The sequence below is a fragment of the Buteo buteo genome, chromosome 3 (genome assembly GCF_964188355.1).
Source record: "Buteo buteo chromosome 3, bButBut1.hap1.1, whole genome shotgun sequence".
NCBI classification, from domain to species: Eukaryota; Metazoa; Chordata; class Aves; order Accipitriformes; family Accipitridae; genus Buteo; species Buteo buteo.
Window position 1 is genome coordinate 78643279 of NC_134173.1, and position 11899 is coordinate 78655177.

At 43.4% G+C, this 11899-nt stretch overlaps 1 long non-coding RNA gene across 1 annotated transcript; it reads left to right on the forward strand.

The window, feature by feature from the left end:
* Positions 1–8423: 8423 nt before the first annotated feature.
* LOC142029396 (uncharacterized) lies at positions 8424–11600 on the forward strand. The gene is made up of 2 exons (XR_012649905.1): positions 8424–8744; positions 9067–11600. It is a non-coding gene; the product is annotated as an uncharacterized LOC142029396 (long non-coding RNA).
* The last annotated feature ends 299 nt before the right edge of the window (positions 11601–11899 follow it).

Below are 11899 nucleotides of genomic sequence, written 5' to 3' on the forward strand. Positions count from 1 at the left end.
CAAAAGTCCAAGCATGATTCAGCTAAATATTTTGACACTGAAAATTGATCTCTGATCCACTGACTGTACATTGCTCTAGAGTATAGCAGGAGTCACCCCATCTCACATGGTGATACCTGAATTTGTGTGTCTTAAGCTGAAACCATTTACACATCTTACAGCCTCAAGAAAAAAAGGTATGTAAATTCAAAAAGGAAAGCAGAAGAGTAGTACATTGCCCAAAGTCAGCGGACACTGTAACAGCAACAAATACTACCAATTACTGACACAAGGCACATGGACAGTCCCAGGGCTTCTGTCAGAAGAAATTTCTTAAGCTTTATTAACAAAGTGGTCTCTCACTATCACCACCATCAGTGGTAATCTAAATAGGTTAGATATACAAGCTCCTTTCATATTGTAGCCAAGTCTCTCCCGTTGAGGTTTCTTAGACTAATGCTGTAATACAGCAGATGATCTACACTTTATTTTTTTAAAAAACTTGGTAACAAATCCCCTCCTTAGCACACACACTAGAGCAACAGTTCTGGATCTTAAAGACTCTCAGCTGCTTTATCCCCTTAATTTTTGCTTTATGAGCAATTCTTGCACTCCATGATATCCAGCTGAGAATGATTTATTCGTTGGTATAGCAAAAGCGATTTTTCAGAGCCCCTGCATGAAGCCAGCACAAACAAGTGTGGTCTGGCACAACTTTGCATTCTTTTTTTCATATTAACCATTTTTCCACTCTCTGAGAGGACAGGCAGAAGCAAACAAACATGCCTGTGGCCATTTCCCAGAGAAGAAACATTTACAAGAGTCAAAGTTATTTAATTTCACTTGTTTTGGAAGAGGAAAAAAACCCACCCAAACAACAACAAAAAAACCAAACAAACAAACAAACAAAAAAAACAAAACAAAACAAAACAAAAAAAAAAACCAGCAACCAACCACAAACAAGAGTTTTAGAAGGTCTTTAGTGGATACCAATATTCCCAGGGCACTAGCAAGGTAACCAATAGACTTTCCTACATAGATGCTTGCCTATATTGGCTTCCTCATCTTAGCAACCCTCAAGTATTATGAATTCATCCACATAATAACCATGGGAAAGTAACAGCATCTCAGTAATTTTGCAGAAACTGAAATAAATGATGGGGTAATCGTTATCTGGCCAAAGCAGTCCAAGAACTACAGAACCTTCTTTTGGGAGAAATGGGACATGAAAGGATGATATTCCCCTTTCCCTGCTCCTTCCAATACCTCTCAGAAGGAGACTGTACAAGAGAGTGTTCAGAGAAACAGGGGTTAGGAAATTGCAGCAGGCTCTCATAAAGATATGAGGAAGACAAAAAAACAGAGGTAAAAGTAATACTTTAAGGAACACTAATTTCATTCTTTCAGTCATATTTCTTCTAATACTTTGTTTAATTTTGTCTTAAACATGCCTCAACAAAGGATCAAATGAAGTGTCACGTTTTTCTAGCAAAGCCTCCAAGCCTTTGTCTGGGTTAGCTCCACTCTGATTTAGCAAATTTTTCTTTTTAACTTCCCAGTGACGCTAAATTAGAAACCACAGCAATAAACAAAGAGAAACAGGATAGAAAGAGTTGCGGGCAGGGAGAACAGGAGATTTGCAACTCAACTTTGTGGAAAAAAGTTTCCTCTCTCTGCTAGATCTGCACAGTCAAGCAGGCATTAAGTTTTGAATATACACAGAAAGAATCTCAAGGACAAAGGTCTGAGTTCATTCATCTTAATTTAGGGTGGGAAGCTACAAGTATAGTAAATATTTCAAAGCTCCTTAAATGTTACAAGTTACCTTTTCTATTAATTTGTCTAATAAATGGTAGGACCTCTACCTACAAACCTGTATCATTTCTAATATGCAAATTCTAGTTATTATGAATCAAATTACTCAATATAAATTAAATGAAAGAATAATTTTTTTTAAATCTATAAATAAGACTTTAAGGAAATCAGTTAGGCACTTTGTCTCTGAGTTCTTCAGTCTGGCTGACTTGAATATCAAAGAAGCTCTTCTTCAAAACAGAAATGCTAAAACTACCATAGATCTGTACCCCAATCAAACAAGAAAAATGTACAAAGTTAATTTTGAAATGTAACTGTATTAATATTTCTCAGGAGAGCTATTGGGAAATAGCAGAATTTACAAGAAATTAAAAAGAAACTGCTCAAATCAAGCTATGCATATAGGAGATCAAAAAGAGCAAACACAAAGCGAAAACTTCCCCCCAAATCAAACTTACTATACATTGCAAAGTGTAACTCAAGAAATAAGCTCCTTGCCTCAGCTTTTCAAAAGGTGGGGGAAAAAAAAGACAAGCCAGCTAATGGGAATGAATAATAGGAAATGGAATTACCTTGCTAGATGTATAGAAAAACCCCAATAAGCTTCTGCATAATTTTACCACAGAATTTGGAAGGGATGGGACACTAAATCACAAATCCAAATATAAAAAATATTTTAAGAAACCTTTCCAGTGTAGTGTTACAACATAAGTTATTTAAAAATGCTTGCTCACCCCTAGTCCTCTTCCGAATATCATGGGTTTTTTTCCCCTTACAGTTCTGGAATTTTATCATAGTACCTCTTGAGTGGCACAATAATCACTTGACCCTGGCCCCTGTTTAAGTCATATGGCACCATTCCCACACTCTGGCAAACTCCCCTCTTCCCCTAAGCAGTTTCCTGCTTTTCCTTCAGGCAAGCCAATAAATGCCTTCCTCCGCTTCATCATGTGGTTATCACCCTTCAGTATCTTGCTGCACTGTGCTACTCAATAACAGTCCCTATTAGTTCCAAGAAAGAAAGAGGCACTAGGCTGAGCGCCAAGCAGCCTGGCTTATATTACCAGTTTTCACCGTATTCCTTTGTGATTATCTCATCATCTCTTTATCCCACAATTTTATCTGAAGCACTCACTGCAATATTTAATTACTGCAGAGCACTGATCTCATTTTACTCTTTTATTTCACCTTGCATACATAGTTCAGTTAAAGTGAAGGAAAAGAAAGTACAGAAACTGAGAGAAGGGCTCATCCCCTGCCTTTCCTCCTCTACCTGTAAGACACCCAATGCTTCATTTGCCAGTTAGTTAAACAATCAGTTTTTCTTTTTGACTGTTATTGCTTTCAGGAGGGATGCTAAACAAGGCCACCTGATCTGGTTTATATAAAGAAAACAACTGTGGTGCAGAAACTGGCTGATGGAGCACTACTAAAGTAGGAACAGAGTTGCTAAAATTCCAGACTAGCTTCTGTATCTATTCTTCTTTCATTTAAATTTATAATATCCCTTTTTATTCTCCATCACATGCTGAATTTTCTGTGCTAGAAAAAAATTAAATAGAGCTTCTATTCAAAATACAATGCATCTTTTAGAAGTTTTCCTGAGTAACAATTTAGCAGCCTGCTGACACAACCAGAAATGTCACAGTTTTCAGAGACATAACTGTCTCCAAACTGAAAATGTATAAAAGCCTAGAATTCTAAAAGTATTTGAGGATTTCTATTCTATGCCTGATGCATTCTGCCCCTCACATTATAGTCCAAGTCATACTTCGGTCCCACAGAATCCAGTCAAAGTCTGTGAAACTGTGAAAACGTGGTCTTGCACTCCATATTTCACTTCCCCTTGTTAACTGTATTTGGGACCAAATGACCTGCAAGCTTTTGCGTTCTCCAGATATTACACTACCAGATGCCTCAAGCAGAGAACAAGACCCATGTGTTGTCAACAGAAGAGAATTAATTAGGTGAAACACATTCACAGAATCCTAGGGAGAAAGCCATACTCCAGCCTAGAGAGGAAAATAAAAGGCTACCAAGGCCCCCACTCTAAGGAAAACTCCTTTCAAGTCCCAAATCTAGTGATCAGTTTAAGAGTGAGCATTTTACTAAAATGTACTATCCAAGCCTCTAAGCACATGGCTTCCCTACAGCACTTCAGAGGTGTACATTCATATATGACCTATCTTTGAGGTATGGAAATGCAAAAGCAAAACAACCCAAGGCAAGACCTATCTCATCGTGCAAGGAAAAAATGGTCTGAAAGACTTCCAGCAGTTTAAGTAACTTAAATACATAAGGTAAGAATCCATAGTTTTAATTTACCTCGTACGCCACCTGAGCAAAGAGACAAAAAAAAAAGCCCCTTCCCACTGTAAGTGGGACCTTGAGCATAGAGCCAGAAAGAAAGATCAGGGGACAAGAGGTCACAGTACAGACTGCTGAGTCATGTGAAAAGGGATAGCATACATATTTAATCACATTCATACATTTTTAAGAAGTTGCAATGTATTTGCATTATTAGCATTGTCTTATCATATTAACTGAACATCATTTTATTTTCTCTAAGCAGTCTTCAGCTCAGAAGAGAAGGTCACCTGCTCTGTTATTCTGGCAGTACAGTGTTCCTACATTCCCCTCCCAAAGGAATGCGGCCTAATACTACATTAAAACAGAGCCTGCCATTTTACACCAGCCACACAGCTAATCATCTCTAGTAGTTTGGGTTTTGCTTCCCTTTATTCATAGCACTTTACAGAATGGAATAGAGTCATTTGGAGTGCTTTTACTTCAACCTTCTTGGAGATGGAGGAATAGTTAAAGTAAGGGCCTATAACTAAGGAATCTTGTGTTCAAGTTTCTGCTCCATTACAGATTTACTGGGCAAAACTTCAGACAAATCATTTCTTTTCATTAGCAAGTTTTCTAAAAGACATGGAAAAATTCCCTTTTTTTTTAGTAAGATGTTCTGGGAGAATTCTATTCTATTACAAAGTACTCAGCTATGCTGCTAATATTGCCCTACTAAATCCACTGACAAACCTTTTGCCTATGGAATCATTGACAATTCCTGTTTTTTCACAGGAAAGCTGAAAAGTCTGTTTTGTATGTCTTACTAATACACACATTAATGTTTTCAAGTACTTTCTTTGCAATTACCTCACTGAATAGTACAAAAGGATTCAGTACTTCCATGATGCTCAGTACATCTCAGTTCTCTTTTCCCTAATAAGCACAAATTACTAATTCTTTTTAGCTTCTGCTGTTACTTGTCAGCACCAATACCCTTGTGACATTTGTTCCAATGAATTTTAGAACTGTTTTCACAAACATTTTTCATTGTTCCTGGTGATAACCAACATGGGCATTCAGAACACAAATGTCCAAGACAGCTACAAAATTGCACCACTTGCACATACATATTCTTTCTCTTTAGGAAAAAAAAAAAAAGGAACTGGTGCATACTGCCAAAGCTAAAATGACTGGCTACTGACCTTATCTGCTGTAGCACCATTCCTGAAGAAAGAAAATCTATTCTCCAACTTACTCCCAAAGCAGGCCTACATGTAGAAGCAAGTAATTGAAAAACATTCTCTACCAATACATCTTCCAGCTATCCCACCTCAGCACCATCTATTTTAGTGATTTTTCAGCTGGGTTGGTTTTATTTTCCAGATTATTTTTTTTTCATTATTAAAGCTAGTTTTCAGCTTTATGAGTAGCAGCTTTTCTGATGCTTTCCTGACATTCATTTTCCTGAAAGTAAATACAGGTCAACAGCTTTATTACTTTTTTCCTTTTAAGCCACGTGTAACACCTTCCTTAAAGACTTCATGGTCCAATCGCACAGCTCTGCAAATGTGTGCAGTCACAGTGAGGACAGTAACTGTATTCATGTACGCTTCTCAATAAGGCCTTAAATAAGCACTTCAAGAAAGACTACATTATCCAGAGGTAAGACTGAGAACAAAAATTAGAGACAAATTTAAAGGAATATCACAAAAAGGAAGGAAGCATAGGTAAAATGTCACAACTTTAATTCAGAACTTAAAATCAGGTACTAATCTGCATAGGGGCACACACTAAGAGGTTTAACTTAAGAGCACAGGAACAGGCAATTCCAAAGTGTCGGAAGTCAAGCAAGTGGGGCAGAAGGCCGGCCTGGCTGAGCAGGGATCTTCTTCCAGAACTCAGGCAGAAAAGGAAAGCGTATGCACATTGGAAGCAAGGATGGGTGACACGGGCGGACTACAGAGATGCTGTTCGCCACTGCAGGGAGAAAATCTGTGCGCCCAAAGCTCAACTAGAATTCAAGGTGGCAAGTACTGTAAAGGACAAGAAAAAGGGTTTTTAAAATACATTAACAGCAAAAGGAGGATCAGAGGTAACACTGGTCTGTTACTTGATGAGGTCGGTCACCTCACAAATAGGGATGTAGACAAAGCAGAGATGTTCAATGGCTTCTCCGCCTTCGTCTTCAACACTGATGATGGGCCCTGAGACCCCCAGAGCCTCGTGTTGGAAGACAGTGACTGGAGGAACAATAAACTCCCAGCCGACCCTGAACTTGTTTGCTACTTGCTGCTCCAGCTCCACATGCATATCTATGGGGCCCAATGGGATTCCTCCCAGGGTACTGAAAGAGCAGGCTGATGTTACCATGGGACCCCGCTCCATTATATTTCAACAGTCTTGGGAGTCTGGAGAGAAAATTGTCCCAATTTTCATGAAGGGTAAGAAGGAAGACCCCGGTAATTACAAGCCTGTGAGTCTCGCTTCAGTGCCTGGTAAAATTACGGAGGTGGTTATTCTGGGATTTGTTGAAAAACACTGGAGAGGCAATGCAGTCATAGCCAACATGGGTTCATGAGGGGAATGTCCTGTTTAACTAACTTAATTTCCTTTCATGACAAGGTCACCCATCTAGTTGACCAAGGGAAGCCAGTAGATGTGGGCTTTTTTGGATTTTAGCAAAGCTTTTTATATTGGTTCTCACAGCATCCTTCTGGACAACATGTCCCGCATACAGCTAGATAAGTCCGTAATATGTTGGGTGAGCAATTGGCTGATGGGTTGGTCTCAAAGAGTTACAGTAAATGGGGTTACAACAGGCTGGCAACCAGTCACCAGTGCGGTTCCCCAGGGCTCAGTTTTAGGGCCAGTGCTCTTTAATGTCTTTATGATTTGGATGGAGGAATCAAATGTACATTAAAGGTTTGCCAATGATAACTAAATTAGGAGGAGCTGGGGACTCCCTCAAGGGTAAAGAAGCCTTATGGAGATATCTGGATAGACTAGAGAGCTAGGCAATCACCAGCCATATGTAATTTAACAAGAGCAAGTGCCGGATTCTGCACCTGGGACTGGGTAATCCTGGTTATGCATAGAAATTGGGGGACAAGAGGCTGGAGAGCAGCCTCGCGGAAAGAGATCTGAGGATGTGGGTTGATGGCAAGGTGACTGTGAGTCAACCGTGTGCCCTGACAGCCAGAAGGGCCGTGTCCTGGGGTGCATCAAGCACAGCATCGCTAGCTGGTCAAGGGAGGTGCTTGTCCCACTCTAGACTGCACTGGTGTGGCCCCACCTCGAGCACTGTGTGCAGTTTTGGGCACCTCAATATAAGAAGGACATCAAACTACTGGACTGTGTCCAGAGGAGGGTGACCAAGATGATGAAAGGCCTCGAGGGCAAGACTTACCAGGGGCAGCTGTCACTTGGCTCATTTTTGAGACGGTTGAGGGGGGACCTCATCGCAGTCTACACCTCCCTCAAGGGGGGCAGTGGAGGGGGAGGCGCTGATCTCTTCTCCCTGGCGGCCCGCGATAGGACACGAGGGAATGGCATGAAGCCATGTCAGGGGAAGTTCAAATCGGACACCAGGTAAAGGTTCTTCACCAAGAGGGTGGTCGGCCACTGAACAGACTCCCCAAGGAAGTGGTCACTGCACCAAGCCTGCCAGAGTTCAAGGAGTGTCCGGATGATGCTCTTAGTCATATGGATTAGTTTTAGGTAGTCCTGTGAGGAGCAGGGAGTTGGACTTGATGATCCTGAATGGATCCCTTCCAACTCGACATGTTCTATGATTCTGTGAACTGACTGCCCTCTGATACAGCGAGTATCGTACGGCTGATTCAGATTTTTCAAAAGATCCCAGAGTCCTTGGCTGCAGAAAGGCACAAAGCTATTTGTATGCTGACGCCATCAAGTCTTCGCATGGAGGCTCAAGCTGCCCGCACACAGCATCCCACCTCTCACCCCTAACGCCGAACGGGGAGGGAGGGCGGACAGGGGCACGGGGTGGCTTCATGTCCCCCGCCCGGCCGGGCACCGCCGTTGCGTCGCGGGTCATCGGCTCCGCACCACGAACCCGCTCCCGGCCGCCACAGCCAGGCTGGGACACGCGGGCCGCGGACTCGAGAGCGGGCAGGAGACGCCGGACCCGGACCGTGACCGGCCCCAGCGGCGAGGATCGGGTCGGGTCGGAGCCGTCCCGCTACCCAACCACAGCCCAGAGGCGCCCGCCGCGCTTACGGGGAACGGGTAACGGCTACCGGCTGCGGCGCGACGCCGTCAGGTGACGCCGTCAGGTGACGCCGTCAGGTGACACGACAGGGCCGCCCCGCCCGCCGCGTCCCCGCGTCCTCGGCCGGGGTCCCCGGGAGCGGGCGGGCTCCGGCTGCGCTCCGCTCCCCTCCGCTCCCCTGCCCGCCCCGCCCGCGGGGCCGGGGGTCTTTGCCGCGCAGGGGCAGCGTCTGCTTTCAGCGAGGTTGGACTTGGTGCTGGCAGTTCCGAAGGGAGCAGAACCGAGGGGGAGGAAGGGCTGCGAGCGCGGCACGTTCGTGCTCAGCCGCCGAGTCCCGGTAGCGTCGGCGTGTCGGAACAAAAGCGTTTCAGTCAGCCTCAGTGCAGGTTACGTCTCTGTGAAGGACAAAGGCACATCTGCAATAAAGGTACAGTATTCCTCGAGGCTTACTGGAACATCTGGGGGGAGTGTTCACAGGAAAAAAGGGAGCTTGAGTTAATAATCTCGCGGGGTGGAGAACCGAGTGTTGGTAGGCACCGAGACTCCTAGGAACAGGTCTGCAACAGACTCGATGAGATACACAGTTGGAAACTGGACAATTTCAGACAAGAAAAAGGTGCAGTTCTTGAACTACAGAAACTATTTACCTGCGGTTTTGCTGACTTATCAGTTATTTAATTACTTTAAACCAACATTCTTTTTAAATGGGCATCCACTGCTAAGTGATGCTGTTTCTCTCATCTTTTCAGGGAGGACAGAAGAGACACTCAGTACATCTCCTGCCTTTAAAATCTGTTCGTCTTCTCTACATGCTACAATATTGGTTTGTATAAATAAAGTCTAGATTAGAAACTAAAATGCAATTTTTGTAACTGAAGATAGAGACTCTGCCAAATGGAGTGATGAGCTCTGGGCAGCAGAGATCTATTCCTCCTGCCTTTTTCATGTGGGGAGAGAGACTTTTAACTGGCCAGGTCAAGCAGATATGTGTTTTCTCTTAATCAGATCATACTGGATGTTCAGCCACACTGAACTTGAATGCCTCCTTGTCTGCACTTGGGATTTACCAGTCTAGTCACGGGTTAAGGCCAAGTTATCTGATCATTTCATTCCTTAGGTCACCTCCTGCATTTTTCCCCAGAAGGAAAGGATGGCAGTAGTAGCTGAACACTCTGGAAAGGGAAAAAAAACCCCAAACACCACAATAAAAAAACACCCATGCTGGTACCCAAAAAGTGCTGCTATACAAAAGATACTGAAAATAGCGATTTTTCCGCTTTTATTCCCCATCTAGCCCATTAATTTAAGGCAGTTTTCATTAAAAAAAAAATCCAAACAATTTATAAGCATAATAATGAAACTATACAAGACTACATTCATGTTCCCACTCCCATAATTCCATTCAGATGTCGGTCCTGCTCGTTATAATAATTTTGGACTTCTACACAGTCACACTTGAGGGGGAAAAAAGTTCTTTACAATAAAAAATTACTATGAAGAACTGGGTGGGGAATGAAACAGGCAAGCTTCTGAAGAGACTTCTTCAATATCTGTCAGCAAAGCAAGGTTGAGAAATCAAAGACTTGGAGACTTAGGAATTCTTCAGTGATACACGGAGCATGTGTTCACTGCAGGATAAATAATTTCAATGCTGAGTGCCAGTTAGTACCTGTCACTTCTTGATACTGAGTTGGAATAAGAACAGGAAGATCTTGTTAAACAACTTCAGACTAGATAGATAGAAGGGAGAAAGCAAAACTGCACTTCACCCAGAGGCTCTAATATATACAAATAAAGTGTCCGGAACAGATCAAAACCGGAAGTGGCAGGCATGATTAGTCACAGATGTTAAGTCAAAAGGAGCATTCATCATCTTCTGTTCCATTATAAGAGAGTCCAGGGGATCTGCAACGCTAATGTAAGCAACTCAAAGAACAAGATGAGTTACTGTTCTCCAGGTTTCAGGTCACCTTGGCTTGTCTCTGTTTATAGTGTCTTCGAGGCAGATATTGTATGTGTTCCTTCTATACTGTCAGTGATCACAGAGGGCCCACTGCTCTTTCATGGACGGACAGCCAAGGGGCCAAGTGTGATTGTATGGTCTGACCAGCCAGGATCGGGGTGTCACCAGCCAGGGCTCCGTCCCACAATGCCCGGGCAACTGGAGCAGGGCAGGCCCAGTGATGATGGCAGACAGGGTCAGCTTGCGGTGACAGGGCAGGTCTGAGAGCAAACTGGGAAGTCAATCCACTGGTCAGGGTCAGGTCCAGTGATGGTGACCAGGGTCAGACACAGCTGATACCCGGGCAGGACCATAACAACAAGGGAAGTGTGAGATCAAGCTGGGTAGTCAGCCATGGGTTGGGGCCCAGATCTGTGGGGGCCATACTCAGGCACAGGCATGGCTGTTGCTGGGCTGGACACCAGTACTCCTATGATGTAGCTCAAGCAGGAGAGACGGTCCAGGTTCAAGCTGGAAGGGAGATCCTGAGCCCATGGGCAGAAGGTATGGGTAAAGGCCATCGGAGAGACTGGTGGGGGCCATTAAGGCCTACCTGTACACTCAGGACCCTGATGGTTACACTGGATGTTCATGTTTAGTCCTCTCTCTTCCTGTGTTTCTCCTCTGGATATTGCATGAAAATGTCCCTCCTATCTGAGAATTATCCCATTGTCACTGCCCTCCATTTATAAAATGATGAGATTTGTAAGGTTCAGATTCTAACTCAGATATGGTCATGGTTAAGTAGTTTTAGGGAAATGAAAAAGATAGGAATGAAGGCAGCCAAGCATGATGCAACATGTAGAGCAGGACTGTCCTAGTTTTGGCTGGGATAGAGTTAATCTTCTTTCTAGTAGCTGGTATAGTGTTATGTTTTGGATTTAGTATGAGAATAAGGTTGATGTTTTTAGTTGTTGCTATGTAATGTTTATACTAAGTAAGTCAAGTATTTTTCAGCTTCTCATGCTCAGCCAGCAAGAAGGCTGGAGAGGCACAAGAAGTTGGGAGGGGACACAGCCAGGGCAGCTGACCCAAACTGGCCAAAGGGATATTCCATACCATGTGATGTCATGCCCAGTATATAAACTGGGGGAGTGAGGCTCATGGGGGCAGATTGCTGCTCAGGGACTAACTGGGCATCAGTCAGTGAGTGGTGAGCAGTTGCATTGTGTGTCACGTGTTTTGTATATTCCAATTCTTTTATTATTATTATCATCATTTTATTACTATTATTATGATTATTTTCTTCCTTTCTTTCCTATTAAACTGCCTTTTTCTCAACCCACGAGTTTTCCTTTTTTTCTATTCTTTCCCCATCCCACTGGGTGGCGGGGGAGTGAGCAAGTGGCTGCGTGGTGCTTGCTTGCTGGCTGGGGTTAAACCATGACAGGGATCGCACACCATCTAGAAATACAAACTAATGAATGCACTTTGTTCAGGGCAAAACACAAGTCCCTTCTGCAGGTCACCTTTAGCCAGTATTTTGGAAAACAAAGACCTATCTTCTCGGCTAGTCCAAAATGAGAAAACTGTAGGGCCTATTCCATCCTACCCTCTAAAACACTGACAATCTCCACACT